This window comes from Myxine glutinosa, chromosome 13 (genome assembly GCF_964187855.1).
Source record: "Myxine glutinosa chromosome 13, kmMyxGlut1.1, whole genome shotgun sequence".
Lineage (NCBI taxonomy): Eukaryota > Metazoa > Chordata > Myxini > Myxiniformes > Myxinidae > Myxine > Myxine glutinosa.
This window is the reverse complement of record NC_136273.1, coordinates 66,251,384-66,271,116: the sequence shown is the minus strand read 5'-3', so window position 1 is coordinate 66,271,116 and position 19,733 is coordinate 66,251,384. Positions and strand designations below refer to the sequence as shown.

General features: G+C 47.5%; 1 long non-coding RNA gene across 1 annotated transcript; it reads right to left on the bottom strand.

Moving 5' to 3' along the window:
- Positions 1-3,556: 3,556 nt before the first annotated feature.
- Positions 3,557-3,772, bottom strand: LOC144888600 (uncharacterized). The gene is made up of 2 exons (XR_013621158.1): positions 3,709-3,772; positions 3,557-3,601 (listed from the first exon to the last, which is right to left on the bottom strand). It is a non-coding gene; the product is annotated as an uncharacterized LOC144888600 (long non-coding RNA).
- Between the last annotated feature and the right edge of the window lie 15,961 nt (positions 3,773-19,733).

Sequence of the window (19,733 nt, the reverse complement as noted above, 5' to 3'; positions counted from 1 at the left end):
ATGTCTATTCGTTGCAAGGCAACACATTACAGGAAGATGTGTCGATGTGGAAGATGTGTAAATCAGTAAGCCTCTTTACAGTAAGCTGTAACAGTAAGTAAGATTACATGACAGGAGGCCATGACAGTGTAAGTCAATTACAGTAAGTCTGTACCGGCCTAGGAGTTGTAACAGTAAGTAAGATTACATGACAGGATGCCATTACAGTAAGTCCATTACAGTAAGTCTGTACCTGCCTTGGCTCCCAAGGGTACATGGTCGATCCACATTAGATCCATGTCATGGAATTGCCGAGGGAGAGAACCGACGAGAGCCATAACGAGAGTTACGCGATACCCCGGAGTCCCCCTGTTTTGAAATCACGAGACTCGAGCGCTCTCTGACGGCAGCGCGTACGAATTACAAGCTCCGGCAAATAGTTTCAAGCAAAACGTTTGCCACGAGTGCCCTCCGTAGGCTGCCCGAACGACCGGCATGGCAGTTACGACGACGCACAAAACGACCAAAATGCGCCTTCCCAGCGAAGCGCGCAGAATCTCCCGACCTGCAGCACAGCGCGCAGAGGATCGGAGAAGATCGGCTATACCGGCTACCGGCTACCGAGAAAACGTCCCGGATGGATTGTCCATCCATGGCCCGTTCGGCCGTACCGGCTACCGAGAGACGTCCCGGATGGATTGTATCCATGGCCCGTCCTATTGACTACGCGGCGATACCAGCTATACCGGCTACCGTCCCGGAGGGATTGTCCCGGAGAGAAAACGTCGAGATCGAGAAATGGAAAACGTCCCGGATGGATCGACATCCAAGAGAATGGCCCGGATGGATGGATCGACATCCAAGAGGATGGCCCGGATGGATGGATCGACCCCGGATGGATGGATCGACATCCAAGAAGATGGCCTGGATGGATGGATCGACATCCAAGAGGATGGCCCGGATGGATGGATCGACAGCCAAGAGGATGGCCCGGATGGATGGATCGACATCCAAGAGGATGGCCCGGATGGATGGACCATCATCTCACCCCCTCACTCATCCATTCCCCCCTCCCCCCCCCGTCGTCGTGAAGTGTGAGATAACAGCCGCGCACCGCGCACCGAAGTCGAGCGACCTTCACAGTCTGGGTCAGAGGGAACGCAATCAGGCAGCGGCCGGGCGAGGCGTCTCGCAGTCTCGAAATGTGTGGAGGCGAGCCAAGAGACCTGTCCTAGAAGCAACAAGCCCAGAGTCAAGGGCGATACGGCGGGCCGGTGCCCACGTGGCTTGCTCAGGAGACGAGGGAGTCGGGCGCAACGCTCAATGTCACTGTGTCATGGGGTCACCGTGCACCCCCAAATGCCCCGCGCCTTATCGATTAACGGCATAAGTCCTCGATGTTGGCTAGTCGCCCTCGAAGGCCGCCACGTTATGACACGCACTTTCGGCAGGGGCGGTCAGATTGAGTATTTCTGCTATCTGTAGAGGTACCCAGGTAGACGAACTCTGATGACGCAAGCGCGGGAAACAGTTAAATGGCGCTGTAAAGCAAACGCATGATTTAGTCGATGACATCATCAATTGGTTCGGGCGCGTGTGGGCGGGTTTGACGGCGAGTTCCAGCTGAGCGGTATCCCCAGACGGAGTAAAGTAGCACTCCGAAATCTAAAGTCTCACGTCCATTGGGCAGCAGCATTCGAGCGGGCTCGAGATCGGTGTATGGAATACGAACCCGGCCGACGAGCGAAAAGTATTATCTAGGGCGCACCGCGTACGAGGGAAACCGAAAGTTGAGCTCGGCCCGTTGAACCAGTGCGGCTTCGCCAAGTCGAGAGGGCGAGCATGCCGAGTCGAGAGGGCGAGCATGCTTGGCAGCGATAGACTGCACGACCTGAAGTAGCGTCTCGTTTGTTTAGCTGTCGGGTCAAAGGATCGAATACATATCACGCCCTGAAGTAGCGTCTCGTTTGTTAGCTTTCGGGTCAGAGGATCGAATACATATCACGCCCTGAAGTAGCGTCTCGTTTGTTAGCTTTCGGGTCAAAGGATCGAATACATATCACGCCCTGAAGTAGCGTCTCGTTTGTTTAGCTTTCGGGCCGTGTTTTGTCCGGAGTTTTAGACATAGTTAGTCATATAGAATACACATGGTATATGATCATCTATCATAAGCATGAGCCCGAGTGTCGTGAAGGCTATGAAGGTCCCGCTCGACGTCCTTAGAAACTCATCCGTGCTGGGGCGAGTCCTCGAATGGTGCCAAGCGAGCCTCCATTGAGGCGATTCCGGGCAGCGGAGTTCGCCGGCCTCGTTGAGTAGCCACATGTAGGTGGGATTTCGACGAGCCGCGATCAGAATCGCCGGCCTCGCAGAGTGGTGCCCGCGAAGGGCGCAGTGCGCGATTTGCGCGTAGGAGGTGATTCCACCGAGCAGCGATTGATTGGGTTGTGCCCGCGATGGGGCAGCGCGCGATTCGCGCGTAGGTGGGATTTCGACGAGCCGCGATCAGAATCGCCGGCCTCGCAGAGTGGTGCCCGCGAAGGGCGCAGTGCGCGATTTGCGCGTAGGAGGTGATTCCACCGAGCAGCGATTGATAGGGTTGTGCCCGCGATGGGGCAGCGCGCGATTCGCGCGTATGAGGTGATTCCGACGGGCAGCGATTGGAATCGCCCGCCTCGCAGAGTGGTGCCCGCGTTGGGCGCAGCGTGGCTTCGCGTGGGAGGAGGTGATTCCGACGTGCAGCGATTGGAATCGCCGGCCTCGCAGAGTGGTGCCCGCGTTGGGCGCAGCGTGGCTGCGTGTAGGAGGAGGTGATTCCGAGCAGCGATCGGAATCGTAGGCCTCTCGTAGGCCTCACAGAGTAGTGCACGCGACGGGTGCAGCGCGCGCGATTCGCGCGGGGAGGTGCTTCTGAGCAGCGATCGGTCGGGCACAGAGTAGTGCACGCGACGGGTGCAGCGTGCGGCGTCGCGTAGGAGGAGGTGATTCCGAGCAGCGATCGGAATCATAGGCCTCACAGAGCAGTGCACGCGACGGGTGCCGCGCGCGCGATTCACGCGTGGAGGTGCTTCCGAGCGCGGCATGACAGTCAAGGGAGTCGTGAACACTCGCGTGGTCATCTCATCTCGGGCCGAGGCACGCAAATCAGTTGGTCGGGCCGTCGGCTCCAAGCGGGTCCGTCGTTCCGACGGGGTTTCGGCTGCAGGACGTTGCCCAGTAGCATCGTTCTCCAGGCGTCTTGCCGGAGTCCGTCATGCCTGCTCCGGCGTTCGGGCCTCAGGAGAGCAGTTCGCGTTTTGACGACGCGGTCCCGCAAAAGGCTTGCGAGGTCCCCATCGCATCCGGTCCTTTTGTGGCAGACCGGCGGCGAGAGTAGTCGGAGCTCCGTAGCTGGAGCCAGCTCGACAGGTCCTCCGCCGGTCATTCTTCTCCGAGGTGGGCCTCGCAGGAGCGCGGAGAATGTCGGGAACGCTCGTCTGTGATCTGCGTTCATCCGGCCATCGCAAGACTCGTGTCCCGCCATTTCCGAAGATCATAATTGAAATTAAGTGTTGTGAAAATCAACCAAATCCACAACTCGTCCCATAGATAGGTTTAATTTCAATTAGATCGTAACATCATCCTGTAAAATACACCATGCAACATATATGTCAGGATCAAGGCATCATATGAGAAAGATTGGATATATCAGTCAATGCAAGCAAGCCTAGAATATAAGTGGGTACATACCATTCAATTCTACATGTCATTGTATAAAGTCGCAGGAGTGGCCTCGAGTCGCGGACGTCCCGAGGTCTTATAGACACCGCCCAGCGGTTTAAGTGAGCATCACACCTGGGTTCAACTTACATTTTCACCACACATACAATATTAAAAAAGCATTTAAAACATTACATCACATATTATGGAGCCTTCTACAGCAATGTGAGGTCATTATAAATTGCAATGTAAGAGCTGAACCATCTCTAGTGGCAAGTGTAGATGTTCTTGCATTTGTGCAGTGTGCTCTGTGCACCTCCTTTCCTGACACTAAGGAAAAACTAGAGCTTCCAGGGAAGCAGAACTCAACTGAACTGACTGGACAACTTTGAAGTAGGTCAGTTGTCTGTACTAGATTTGACTTAAATGGAAAAGCCAACAACCTTGTGTAATAATTTAAAGGTCCTTGTATCCTTATACTTGTCCGTGTTTTACAATTGATACAATGTTACACTTTGCAACAATGTTGCAGAAATATAGTTGTGTAGATAAAAGGAAACGGGTGTAATTCGCTTTCAAAGTCACCCACCCCCACATCTTGTCCCAGTGAACATGCCCACAAAACGTCGCAAGTGCATATTTAAGTGACGTCAGAAGAAATTGCGGGGAACCCTTGTCAAGAAAGTTATAGGGAAAATGTATATGGACATTTCATATACATGCTAATCATTGAGAAAAATGTTACCTGACTGCCAGAAACTACGGCTGCAAACGTGACGATGCATCTTTAAGCTTTGCAACAATATTGCAGAAATAGAATTGAGTCGGAGTAAATGTTTCATGATATTTTCCGTAAATGTTGTGTTCACTTCTTTCTCAGTTTCAGCATCCTAAATTCTTGTGCTTTTCTTAAGAGCTGAAAAAACTACGCCGGCCTATGGCGGCCATTTTGTGACAGATCGGGTTGACATGCGATAGCAACCTACCTTGTGTGGTAAGAGTCTCACACACCAAGTTTGATCAAAATCCATAAATATTTGTGGACGTTAAAGTCTTAACGTCGTTTCGGAGCTGAAAACAATATGGCGGCCTATGGCGGCCATTTTGTGACGGATCGGGTTGGAATACAATAGCAACCTACCTTGTGTGGTAAGGGTTAAACATTCTAAGTTTGTTCAAAATCTGTTAATATTTGTGGACGCTAGAGTGTTAACGTCGTTTTCATGACCAAAAACAAAATGGTCGCCGAAGTCCGCCATTTTTCAACGGATCGGGCTGAAATGTAATACCAACCTGATCTTTGGGGTAAGGATGCTGCATGTCAAGTTTGATCAGAATCGGTTGATATTTGTGGACGCTGGAGTGTTAACGTCGAAAAGTTGACAGACGACAGACGACAGACGACAGACCCAACTGTATGTGATGAACCCAACTGTACGGTAGTCCAGTTGAGTTAATAATGTGGACAATGGTGAAAACTTCATACAAAGTTGCATGATGATTGGATGGAAAGTGCAGCCAGCGTTCCCAAAAAAAATTTTTCTTAAGAAATAAATAAATAATAAGGATGTATTTTTATTCTGCAAAATGTTGAAAAGAGTCATCTCGATAAAAGTCATTGAGAACCACTATCCTCATCGATTGTACAGTCATTCCCCTAAACTACAACTGTTCCCAAAGCTTTGTGTGTCAGTAAGTGAATCCACACTAGCTCTCAGATCTACTCTAATCTATATGCCCTAATGAGGCTCTGCATTGTTAAATGCTCTGTCTGGTTAATGTTGTGGAGCCATTTATACTCTTCTACTCTTCAAGTTGTTTTTTTTATTGATCAACTGTAGAGGTCCTTTTGATACCTCCTGTATGAAAGTCTTTATAAGTCCAATTTTTATTATCATTAGTACTACACCGTAATTGAAAAGGGACATTTGCCTTGAAGCTAGGTTTGTTCGATAATTTTCTTGTGGGTTAAAATGTTGTTTTTTGGAATGCCACTCGATCACAGATTTTCTCTCTCTGTCATTTAGTATTACTAGAGCATTTGTGGGTTCACTTTACCACGTGATTATTTAACTCTGATAGAAACAGAACAAATGCATCATGAATATTTGGATGTGCAGATGAAGTGGAAAGTCAGTATATCACACTTTAGTGCTGATGCATCAATCCTTCAGGCTAAGGATGCATTTCCTTTGTGTGTGTGCAGCTGGGCTTGTCTTAATATACAAGCTTTGCTGCTTTCATCTGAACAGATGAGCATCAGGAGAAGACAAAGACGGCAGCAATAAAATGGATTAGGAGGCAATAAAATATATTTGCAAGCTAATGAGAGCCAAAATGCTTATACTCTCTGAAGAAAGGAGCTAAGCCACACGTTTAATTGTGTACCGCAATACAGAAAACGCCATAAAAGGCAAAAGCAAATTTATAGTGAATCAGTCCAGCAAACATAGAGAGGTTACGAGTAAATTTGCATCCTCAGCCCAAGTTAATAACAGGTTCTTGGAAGTGTGTGTGTTCCTTTGGTAGTTATCTTTTTTGCGGGATTCAGAAGGTGGAACGGAGCCCTCCCAAGTCTCGAAGTATGTACCTTCGTGTGTGTGTGCGTGAAGTGGCTCTTGTTGACAGCTATGACCACATGTAGGTGGGCTTCAAGAGATGGACCAGAGACCCACCAGGTCTCAGTGTTCACCTCTGAAAGGTGTGTGTGTGTGTGTGTGTGTGTGTGTGTGTGTGTGTGTGTGTGTGTGTGTGTGTGTGTGTGTGTGTGTGTGTGTGTGTGTGTGTGTGTGTGTGTGTGTGTGTGTGTGTGTGTGTGTGTGTGTGTGTGTGTGTGTGTGTGTGTGAAAATACTTCAACAGAAGCAAGTGTGGAGTAAACTTCCAGAAACAATACAACAGAGAGCAACCAAGAGTTGTGTACACTTTGGGAAATTCAATTCGGGGAAAGATCTTCAAATACAAGGAAACTGTACAATCTATAGACATAGAGGAATTGTTAAATAGCACACATCATTGTAATCGTGAACATTCAGCATTTAATGATCCCCATCATAAACACATCACAGGTGATCTCAGAATAGTGAAAGTTAAAAGATTACGTGCATTACTTACAAAAGGACCAAATTAAAGAGAAAATAAAAGGATTAACTGGAATAAAGCAATGGAACTTACAATGATGGGACTGGGTGAATGGATGAAAGAACAAATTTATGAACACAAAGTACCAAACACACAAATGGCTTTATGGTTGGAGGAGGTAGAGAAACATGTGAAAAGGAGAGTTGTTGATTTGAAAAGAAAAGTTCGAATCAATAATCCGAAGGTAATTTTAAACAATCCAGAGACGCGTGATTGCTTAAGGCAGCTTCAAACACAATGTGTTATTGTTCCAATTGACAAAGCAAATAATAATATTGCATTTGTATGTAAAACATTCTCCATTCAAACACTTTTGGAAGAATTGGGCCAAGACACGGGAATGTCCAAGACCTACAAAATAAGTAACGACAGGAAAATGGACTTGATACAACACCATACAAATCGCTCAAAGGTGAGAAGACTGCTAGTTCCGGATAAACACCATAAATTACCATTCATTTACTGGATCCCAAAAATGCACAAACACCTTTGTAAGATGAGGTTCATCATCACATGCAGAGAATGTAGTTTTAAACCTTTGTCGGGCAGTATAACAGCGGCAATGAAACTAATCTATAAATGCTTTAAAAACTACCATGAAAATGTAAAGTTTTATTCTGGTATTAAGAAATTCTGGATCATTGACAATTCCAAACCGGTAATCGACAGCATCCACAATATTAAGGGTAAGGCTAAATGTTTATCAACTTTTGATTTTTCCACATTGTACACAAACATTCCACATGACAAACTCGTAAACGCATTGGACAGAGCGGTAGATAAAGCTTTTGCAGAAGGTAAAAAGTATATATTAATGTATATCAAAAAAGTGCACACTGGTCTGTAAAGGATAAAAAAAGTTTGCAAAAAGTAAACTCAAAGTATTCGATTTCTCCTAAACAAGTTTTTTTTTTTGTTTGTTTGTTTTTTTGTTTGTTTACATTTGGCAACAAGATACTCCAGCAGACAGTGGGCATACCCATGGGTTCAGATCCCAAGATACTCCAGCAGACAGTGGGCATACCCATGGGTTCAGATCCGGCCTCTTTCTTTGCAAATTTGTTTCTGCACATGTACAAGTCTGATTGGGTCCAGCTCATGTGCAGGAATAAATTAACAGCTGCACGAAGATGTGGAAACATCTTCAGGTTCATTGATGGTTTGTTGGAAATTAATGATGGATTTGTATTTATCAGCTTCATGATGACATACAGTCACGTGAATAAGTAAGTACACCCCATGTGAAGTTTTGACTTTTTCAACATATTGTTGTGGATATGAGGACTGTATATTTTTTGATTGTGTGCTGTACTATTGTGATTATTGTTTATTCTGTGCCTCCTGCCTCCGGAGCTGTGTAAAGACCAAAAGGGCGTCCCATAGTCCACAAGCATACACGTCAGCCAAGTAATAGAATATACCTGTTGATAGTTATCTCTTATTCTGTGTTTTAGGGTAAGGCTGTGTCTCCCATTAATTGAAGTACTCCATTGCACCAGTGAAAGAGATAGATTCCCTTCCATTCCCATCACCAATTACCTCCGATCCAATTGCCGCCATTGGCCACGAGGCAGGGTTGGGGAAGAAAGGCGTGTCTCCACCTCGTCATAGAGGGGGAGGAGTGAACCAGCCCCGCTCGACCAACCATGAGCCAGGGGTTTGGCTACAGAGGGCGGAGGAAGAGCGGTCGGGGAGGTTCGCAAAGGTTGAGGGGCGGGGGCCTATATAACCCAAGGCAGGGGTGTGGCCAAGAGATGAGTTTTTACCGGCACCCGGCAGACACAAGGGAGCCCAAGCCGTGGAGAGGAGTCAGAGAGATTCGCTTTTACAAGAGACTGGAAGAGTTGAGCTTTTACCAGAGACAAGACGGTTGAGCTTTTACAGAGAAGAGAGAACCCGTCACACCAAGGCTCCACCAAGCTCCGTGTTGGCTCCACCGAGCGTTCCCCTCCACCAAGCTCCGTGTTGGCTCCACCGAGCGTTCCCCTCCACCAAGCTCCGTGTTGGCTCCACCAAGCTCCGTGTTGGCTCCACCAAGCTCCGTGTTGGCTCCACCAAGCTCCGTGTTGGCTCCACCAAGCGTTCACCTCCAGCCATCCACCTTCTGCCATTCCTGGCATTCCCCGCGTGAGTCAGAGTTCTGTTTGTTCTGTCCTGGGTTAATTAAGTCTGTATAAGCTAGTATTTTCCCTGTGTCACCTGCGTCTTATGTGCTTGTAAATAAACGTGACTGCTTTCTTTTTGCTTATGTGTGTAAATAGTAAATAAATTTAGTAGTATTTCCAACCTTTTTGTCTTCGTTTTCCTCTTTGCATTGCGTCGTTTTCGTCTTTTCCCTCATTGAGCAGCTGGGGTGCGATACGGCCAAAGTCTGGGTGAATCGGGTGAGTTTTGTTAGGTCGCGGTCTTACACCACCGCTCGGTCTATAACATCTAACCGCGATCTGTAACAATTGGTGTCTGGGAGTGGGATTCGAGGCCCGACCAAATTAAAAAAAAAAAACGAATAGAGGAAAAAAAAAAAATTTGGTCAAAATTTGGAGCGGCCGAAATTTGTTTTGTTTTATAAAACCCGAATTTTGAAATCGCGCCATGGCTGTTCAAGGCGACGGGATGCCGGTGGGAGAGATAGACGGGGTAGAATCGACCCAGGACTTAGGAAAAAAAATGGTGGAGGAGAGTAAAGAAGGTGTGGTTGAGGGTGTATCAGGTGCACAAAATGGCGTCCTCACGCACGTGGGTGAAGCGGCACCAAATTTTGCCGCGACCGTAGTAGCGCCGCTGGTAGATTGGGACCTCTTTTTCGAACAAATAAAGGCCCTTATGGTTAAGTCGGGTGAAGAAATGATAAACGGAATGAGGGCCGATAGGGAGGAAAGGGAGCAGAGGGACAGAGACCGCAAGTTGGGCGAAAGGGTCCCAGGGGTGCACGAGGAGGTAACGCGAGTCGAAAAGCGCTGGTTGAGCGAAGTGGAGAAAAGCACGGGTACAATGACGGGGGTAGAAATCGCGACACGGGGTTTTGAAAAGCCGGCGACCGCTGAGGTAGAGGAGGGTGTTTTATTAAAGCCAACGGTCGCCGAGGTTAATAAAGAAAAAGCAGTAGCGGGAATTAAAATTGAAGAGATGACGGAGGTAGCCCGAGAATTGCAGGGAGAAATGGATTATGTACAAAGTCCCTGCTCACATCACGATGCTGTGCTTAACCCGAATGGAAGTTTGCAGGTTCGCGTGGAGAAAAGGATCCCCCAGGTGAGTCGTGCTGTTGTGTATTGTGCGGGGAGATTTTGTAAGAGGATGTTTAGCGACAAAAGAATTTTCGCGCGCTTGGGATCGAGGAAGCACCCGGGCGTTGGTGAAGGGTCCCGAGTGAGTGGAAATGGCACGCGTGGGAGGAAAAAGTGTGCGTCGGCGAGTGGGTGTGTTATAAAGTGTGGGAGTGAAACCGAGTGCGAGCGAGAATGCACGTCGGTGTGTACGGGGTGTGACACAGGGAGTGAGAGCAATACGGAGTGCACGCCCATGGTGAGTGTTACGGAGGACGTAACGGAGGAGAGGTGTGGACCGAAGTGTGCGCAAGAGGTGTGGTGTGTAACAGAGAGAGCGTTGGTGGAATGTACGGACGGCGTTGGAACGCCAGGTTTTGTGAGGGTGAAAGGGGTAGCGTATGCTTGTAAGCATGCAAGTAAAGCATCGACGGTAACCAGGGTAGTGGTTAGGGCGACGGATAGCCGATGCGAGCACTCGGGGCGTGGGGTGCTTTGTTGGGTGCGAGGCCCGGCGCGGATCGATGCTGCGTCGCTTCTCTTCGAAGCGTCGTTGCCGATTCGGGCTTGGCCCCACCCCGCACGGTCGAGTCCGGGCTTTGTCGGGCGAGGCGACCGGTCCGGTTCAAGGGCGAGTGGGAGGAGGCGGAACGGTGCCCCCTCGTGGGGACGGGGTTCCGACCGGGGGAGATTGAGCCATCGGGCCCGGGACCGCAAGGTGCCGCGCCGAGATGGTGCGTGGAGCCTCGGTCCAACCAAACCACCTCCCTTGAACCGAAAGCCGGACGGATTCAACCTGCAGGCAACCAAACCACCCGAATTCATTGCTCGGCTTTACGAAGCCGAGTTTAATGATGTCATGACGCACCGAGGCTAGGATATAGCGGACTGTGATGATGGTGATCGTGATAGTGATAGTGTTTTGGACCCAAAATTAGAGAAAAACAAAATTTGATGATTGGCAAAGGATTGGCAGTAATGATTGGCAGATGAGTAGTGATTGGCAAATTTTTGATTGGTTGGAATTTGGTAAGCAAAATTGATAGTGAGAGACCCCCGATGTGGTGGGATGGCAAATCCACCATCCCTCACAGTGGGGGCAAAGGAGCAATAGCTTATGGGGTGTATGGCAGTGAAAACTAGCCCGGGTGGGTTAGGTTATATTGTAGGGATCTAGAAGAGATGACAGTAGGTAACGTTAAGTTTAGTTAGTGACTGATACCTGTAGTGGGGACGCAGGTAGATTAGTGTGGATGATAATGACGTGGGAGCGCAATAGTTTAAAGGGGCGACTGGGAAGCGCAAGTTTCAGAGGGGAGTAGTTAGCTGAGATGATGCCGTGTGTGTGAGAATTGAACAGGTGTGATTGCACAGGTGTGCAACTGAACAGGTGTGTGGAGCAGTGTATGAGGGAGTAGTGGTGATTGTGTGTTGTGTTGACCAACTGGTCCAGGAAGAGGAGGAGGGTGCAGGTGGCACCAGGTAGGATTGCACAGGTGTGCAACGACAGGTGAATGGAAGACAGGTGTATGGAATAAATGGTCTGGAGGATTGGAATGGATGGTCGTGGAGTGAGAATGGTGGAAATTGTGGAGTGGAGTGGATGGTGCGAAGGTGTGAATGGGGGAAGAGTGGACCCCCATCACGGATACCCGGGGCGGGTAGTGTAAGTGTTAGGTAGAGGGTACAGGTAAATTGTGGTTGGATATTGGCATCTGTGGTGCGGGTGACAGAATGGTATTTGGATGGGTGCATTAGTGTTGTGGAAATGGCTGGGCGTGTAGCCTGTTAGTGTGTGTAGTTGGTTGGGCACTCCACCACTGTGAGGATGTCGGCCAGGTGAGGCCGCAGGTGGGCTCTGGGAGCCGGTAGTTGTGAGTGGGTGCCTGAGGATCCCGGGTGTGGATCGGGCAGCCCAGTGCCAGAGAGGGCACCGAGTGGGGAGAGCGCCAGAGGGCCTTCCCCAGGTAGTTAGGTTAGGGTAAGGAGCAGGTAAGCTCGGAAGCAACTGCAGTGGTGGGGGTGTGCAGGTGGGTAGACCTGCTGGGAGAGTTACACGTCGCAGCCCAGAAATTGTGCGAGGGCACCGAGAGATGAATCGGGGGAGTGAGACCCCAAATTGAAAAGCACCACAGTTTGGCCAATGGGAATTGGTTTTTAGAACCCATAGTGTAAGAGGGCCAATGGTTTGGCCGGAGAAAGACCCCGGGTAGTGTAAAGTGTGTTAAAATCATTTAGAGGATAGTTAGGATGAAGGATCTCCTCGCACCATCTGCATCCACTCACCTGAGGTGACAGGTACTCCGCACCATGCCATGTTTTGATTATTTTTTATGATGCAAATGTTTGGATTGTGAGACGCATCATGACGTGGGTGTGACATTGTGCGTAATTCCATCTCTCCCTCCTTATGAGGATTGATGATGAATTGGTGATGGCAAATTTTGAAGTAGAGGGATTGTGGAGACGAATTTGGTATAGGGGAAATATGGGGAAGACGTGACAGTAGTGACGAATTTGTAAATGTGTAGATTTTTGTACATATGGGGTAAGGGCAAGGGTAGTGTAGGTGACAGGGGGGTGACGTACGGTAGGGACGAGCTTTCTCACTTCGCCCTCCGTACGCATTTCGCCTTGCATTGCCTTATTGATGTGTACCCTTGTGACCTTACCCCTCGCTCAATTGTCTTTCCCCTTTTGTCTCCCACATGACCTGTGCGCCGTTGGGCGCCGAGGGGAGCGTGCGTGGGTCGGCCATTGTGCGCCCGAAATTCCCAGAACCAGCTGTCTGCATCGATGCACCACATTATGGACCACATGTCTGTGGCCGAGCACCACCTATGGACCCCATGGGTTGGGGCATGGCCCCTCTGCTGGAACCGGCCATGAGGGCCCGAAATCTTGCTGGCGGACCTTGGCCACAGGGCACCGATGCCCCACAGGTGAACCACACGTAGTCGGCCCTGTGGGCCATAAATAAAGCAAATAATAAGGACACATTGGGCACACTTTATTGAAAATAGGCCGCCAGTAAGCAAAGCAAAAGAATGACAACATCTGGAAGAACAAATAATAATCACCAGCAGATGGAGCCGAAGAGCAAGAGACACCTGCAGGGTTAGGGGTTGTTGAATTTATTTTATTGATGAACGGTGGTGACTGCACTGATTGGTGCTTGAGGGTGTGTTGGTGCGTTATAGGTGCTTTCATGGTGCATTGATGCAGAGCAGACTGTCTCCCCCCCAGAAAGAACAATTACAGGTCCTGGGTTAGTTTTGTAAATAAAAGTAGCGTCAATTGTAGATAATGCTCCCCACCGTCAGTGTATAGTTTGAAGACCATTCCGCAATTCGGTTAACTGTGGGCGTAAGTCTGTTAGGCAGGGTGCAATGGAGCAGCGGGACACATTTATTTATGTTTTAAAACTGTCGCACTCAGGGTCAGGTTAAAAGTAGAGGGAACTACACCTACGTGTCGCACTAAATAAAAGTTGTAGGCCCGGGACGTGCCTAAGAGGAGGAGGGTGCAGTGTTGTGGATATGAGGACTGTATATTTTTTGATTGTGTGCTGTACTATTGTGATTATTGTTTATTCTGTGCCTCCTGCCTCCGGAGCTGTGTAAAGACCAAAAGGGCGTCCCATAGTCCACAAGCATACACGTCAGCCAAGTAATAGAATATACCTGTTGATAGTTATCTCTTATTCTGTGTTTTAGGGTAAGGCTGTGTCTCCCATTAATTGAAGTACTCCATTGCACCAGTGAAAGAGATAGATTCCCTTCCATTCCCATCACCAATTACCTCCGATCCAATTGCCGCCATTGGCCACGAGGCAGGGTTGGGGAAGAAAGGCGTGTGTCCACCTCGTCATAGAGGGGGAGGAGTGAACCAGCCCCGCTCGACCAACCATGAGCCAGGGGTTTGGCTACAGAGGGCGGAGGAAGAGCGGTCGGGGAGGTTCGCAAAGGTTGAGGGGCGGGGGCCTATATAACCCAAGGCAGGGGTGTGGCCAAGAGATGAGTTTTTACCGGCACCCGGCAGACACAAGGGAGCCCAAGCCGTGGAGAGGAGTCAGAGAGATTCGCTTTTACAAGAGACTGGAAGAGTTGAGCTTTTACCAGAGACAAGACGGTTGAGCTTTTACAGAGAAGAGAGAACCCGTCACACCAAGGCTCCACCAAGCTCCGTGTTGGCTCCACCAAGCGTTCCCCTCCACCAAGCTCCGTGTTGGCTCCACCGAGTGTTCCCCTCCACCAAGCTCCGTGTTGGCTCCACCAAGCTCCGTGTTGGCTCCACCAAGCTCCGTGTTGGCTCCACCAAGCTCCGTGTTGGCTCCACCAAGCGTTCACCTCCAGCCATCCACCTTCTGCCATTCCCCGCGTGAGTCAGAGTTCTGTTTGTTCTGTCCTGGGTTAATTAAGTCTGTATAAGCTAGTATTTTCCCTGTGTCACCTGCGTCTTATGTGCTTGTAAATAAACGTGACTGCTTTCTTTTTGCTTATGTGTGTAAATAGTAAATAAATTTAGTAGTATTTCCAACCTTTTTGTCTTCGTTTTCCTCTTTGCATTGCGTCGTTTTCGTCTTTTCCCTCATTGAGCAGCTGGGGTGCGATACGGCCAAAGTCTGGGTGAATCGGGTGAGTTTTGTTAGGTCGCGGTCTTACACCACCGCTCGGTCTATAACATCTAACCGCGATCTGTAACAATATTTCAACATACAGCTATTTGATCTTCATTTCAACAATATTGATAGATAAAGGTGATAAAATACAACAAATATCATGAAACATTTACATTTTGTAGTCCATTGTATAATTTAAATAATCATAAATGCAAATTTCGCATGTTGAAAAAGTAAGTACACCCCTACATTTATCACTACTTAAAATACATAAAATTAGAATCAGGTGCACCAGCTCAGGTGCAAATGATTAGAACATCGTTGGAGAGGATCTTGGAGGAACCTGTCTTATTTAAACCTCAGACATTTCGTTTGGTTTGCTCTTTGTTGTTGAAGTGTGCGGCGTCACCATGCCTCGATCAAAAGAGCTCTCTGAGGCCTTCAGAAAGAAGGTTATAGATGCCTACAAGTCTGGGAAGGGATTTAAAAAGATCTCCAAACAATTTGAAATCAATCATTCGACTGTCCGGAAGATCGTCTACAAGTGGAGAAGATTCCAAACAACTGCCAACTTGTTCAGGCCAGGCCGCCCCAGCAAGTTCAGCCCAAGAGCAGACCGCAAGATGCTGAAAGAAGTCTCGAAGTACCCCAGAATGTCATCACGGGACCAACAGGTAGCTCTTGCCACTGTTGATGTCAAAGTGTAAGAGTCTACCATAAGAAAGAGGCTGCACAAATTTGATCTACATGGGAGGTTTGCAAGGAGGAAACCTTTGCTGTCCAGAAAGAACATCAAGGCAAGACTAAAGTTTGCCAATGAACACCTAGGCAAAGACCAGCACTTCTGGAACAATGTGCCCTGGACAGATGAGTCAAAGGTAGAGCTATTTGGCCACAGTACCAGAAGACATGTTTGGCGAAAACCAAAGACAGCATTTGACCACAAGAACCTGATGCCAACTGTAAAGCATGGTGGTGGAAATATTATGGTTTGGGGCAGCTTTGATGCATCAGGGCCTGGGCAGCTCACCATCATAGAAACCACTATGAATTCTTCATTGTAGCAGAGGGTGCTTGAGGATAATGTGAGGCCATCTGTCGGAAAGTTGAAGCTCAACCGAAGGTGGACCTTGCAACATGACAATGACCCTAAACATACCAGTAAATCAAACAAGGAATGGCTGAAAAGAAAGAAATGGAGGGTTCTGGAATGGCCAAGTCAAAGCCCGGATCTAAATCCCATCGAGATGTTGTCGGGGGATTTGAAACGAGCAGTGCATGCAGGAAACCCCTCAATCATCGCACAGCTGATATAATTCTGCATGGATGAGTGTGCAAAAATTTCTCCCAGTCGATGTCAGAGACTGGCAGACAGTTATAAGAAACCCCTACTTGAGGTTGTTTCTGCCAAAGGGGGCAATACCACCTATTAGAGCTAAGGGTGTACTTACTTTTTCCAAATGCGAAATTTGCATTTATGTTTATTTAAATTATACAATGGACTACAAAATGTAAATGTTTCATGATATTTGTTATATTATATCACCTTTATCTTTCAATATTGTTGAAATGAAGATCAAATAGCTCTATGTTGAAATATGTTGAAAAGTCAAAACTTTACATCGGGTGTACTTACTCTTTCACGTGACTGTATATCCAAAATAACTTGAATTAAAAAAGTAAAACCAAACTTCCACTTCAGTTTCCTTTATAGAATTACAAATTGATATCCATAATAATAAATTTCACACCAAATTATTTGATAAAGGAAATGCTTTTCCATTCCACATTGTCCGAATGCCTTTCTTAGACAGCAAGATTCCTAAAAAGCTATTTTATGGTACGGTTGCAGGTGAAATAATTAGGACGGTGAGAGCAACCACACACAGCTCTGAACTTGTCAATAGATGAAAACAACTAGTCAGATTTATGTTTGCACAGGGAGCCACAGTTAGCAAATTAAAATAAGTTTTCTTTAATATCACAAAACAACACCAAATGGGATTAGTAAAATAGTGTGTTCCTGATGATTAAAATCTTCCAAGGAAACGGATTTGTGAACGGGCTTTAACTCCGAGGCGTTCGGTCAAAATTATAGTGGGAGAATGGGTGGGGGGAGGGGGGGTGGGGGGGGGGACCGGAGCACTTACCAGAATGGCTTCCAGTTGAAGTCTTCACACCTGGATAAAGTAACTCAAACAAGACGGATTTAAAATGTACAAAAATGAACAGGTTTTCTATCTATAATTCCAGTAATCTCTGTCTGTCTGTCTGTACGTCTGTACGTTTGTTTGTCTGTGACCGCTGTTTCTCGACAACCACGGGTCCGATATACTTTTAACTTGCCAGGTATATTGCTGGGGACCCGAGGATGTGCCTTTTCAAGGTTTCATATTAATCGGACAATTACTTACCGAGCTATGTCCAAAAAACGATTCAACCAATCAGAGAGCAGCGAACGATCGCGTGTGCCGAACGTGGCGGACACACTCTGCCTCGGATGGCACATTTGAGAGCGTATTCATTTATTTCACGTTTGCAAACTATGTTGGCGCTATGTTGGCGTTAAACGATGTTTTAAAACTAATAAAAACGAATTTGCGATTCATTCGCTTTCCTGCGCGTTTGTGTACGCGATGGCGATTTCTTTACCAAACTCCGGAAGCCGTTCGCTTTGGACCAAACCATTTCATGTAAATAGAGGGGGGGGATTGTCACCACTCGCAAGCCGTTCGCTTTGGACCAAACCATTTCATGTAAATAGAGGGGGGGGATATAATTTTAGATATATATATATAGTACGGGCATGCCCTAGTTAAAAGAAATGCCGGTAACAAAGAAAATGCACGATGAAGTACATTCCTAAATTGAAGAACCCTCCACAACGACTCGTATACAGACAAAGGATAAAATAGCGTTATATATAAAAAAAATGTGTGTGGTTGGCACTTAGCTTCCTTAACTCGGCTTGAACCCCCATCACCCTATGCGGAAAACTCACCGGGAAACTCACGCCGTTTGGCACCAACTCGTGGCTGAAAAACTCGGCCTCCGCCAGATCCTGCTTTCCTAGTTGCGTGTTGTTCTTCTGACCGTCCAACCTCCCGATGTTCCCGCACCTGAGCTCAAGCACATTTCAATATGTTTTTCAAACCTTTTGAAGTAATAAGTAAGAAAAATGTTTTCTTCAATGAAGTTGTTTAGACAATGATCGAGGAAAAGGCAACATGTGCAGGAAGTACAGATAGAAGGCAGAATAAGTTCATGTCCGAGTGAAAGTTTTCTTTTTTTTTGAAGCGAGGTGGAATAGGATAACGTTGAAAAGGCAGAATGTAAAAAAAAAAACCGAAAGTCAAATAGGATGACAAAACAACCTCAAAACTCAGACAATTAAGCTACGGCTATTTGAGAAGGCCAAGACAGCAACAACAACAACAACAGGCATTTTAAGGTCATTTTCCCTGCGAGAGCGGGGCTTAGCCTTGCAGTCCCAATGACAATCTTCTCCATTTTGCCCTATTTTCTGCATCTCCCCTTGTTAACCCCCTTGCCCGCATTTCTTCTTCGACCATATTTAGCCAAGTCTTTCTCGATCTTCCCCGTCCTCTACTTCCTTCTACATTCATTTCCATCACTCTTTTCAACCAGTCACTTTCATCCTTCCTCAACACATGACCAAACCATCTCAACATGTTTCTCTTCACAGCATCCATCACAGGCTCCATTGCCATCATCTTTCGCAATTCATCATTTGTTTCCCTCTCTCAACGACACTGCACACATCCATTGAACTATTCGCATTTCCACCCTTTCCTTCATTGCTGCTCTACGTTTATTACCCATGTCTCGCTCCCATAAATCATAACACTTCTCACACATGCAGCATACACCTTTCCCTTCAGCTTCAACGACACTCCCCTCCTCGTCAGCACGCCACTCAGTTCCTGAAACTTCTTCCATGCACATCTCACTCGAGCAGCCGTTACCGAGTCTGATACACCTTTTCCATTCAGCACATCTCCTAGGCAGCAAAATGTTTTCACATCTTCCAGCTTCACGCCGTCTCCAAGATCCAACTCAACATTTCCTCCAATGCAGCTCCCTCTGTGCACACCTTACACTTCAATGTAGCTGCCACACTGGTTAATGACCCTCTCAGACCTCTACATTTTTGATGAACCCACTCCGCACACATTGTACATTGAATGGAGTTCACTCTGACACCCTTCCTGCACACAGCACATGGCCACTTCCCAGTTCTTTCCACCTCACCACATGCTTTACCACTTGCCATCACCTTCGTCTTTCCGATATTCACCTTCAGACCTTTTGTCTCCATACATTCTTTCCACTTGTTCATCTTCTCGTTCAGTCCATCCATACTTTCCGCAATCAACACCAGCTCATCTGCATACAACAACTCCCACGGTAAACGCTCCTTTACATTCCGAGCCAGCACCTCCATCACAGCTACAAATAGTTGGACTTAGTACCGACTCCTGATGCACTCCCACCTTCACCTCAAACTCACCACTGTTCCCGTCCTTCGTCCTTACAGCTGTGCGCGCTCTTTTGTACATTGCCATCACTACCCTGATCAACCATTCCTCCACTCCTAACTTCCTCAATGCCCATGTCACTACTTCATGTGGAACCCTATCGAATGCTTTCTCCAGATCAACAAACCCAATAAACAACTTCTTCCTCTTCTCCATGTACTTCTCCTGCAACTGCCTCACAATAAAAAAGCGCATCTGTCATACCTCTGCCTGGCATAAATTCAAACTGTATTTCGTCGATCTTCACTTTATTCCTTATCCTCCTCTCCAACACCCTTTCTAATACCCTCATTCCATGCTCCAATAACTTTATCGCTCGATATGAGCCACAGTCCAGAGGGTCACCTTTCCCCTTGTATGGAGGGACGAGGGTACTCGGTTCCCAATCCACTGGAATGCGGCCTTCTTTCACCTCCAGATTACTGATCTATGTCATTCTCTTCACACCCCCAACTTCCTGCTGCCTTCA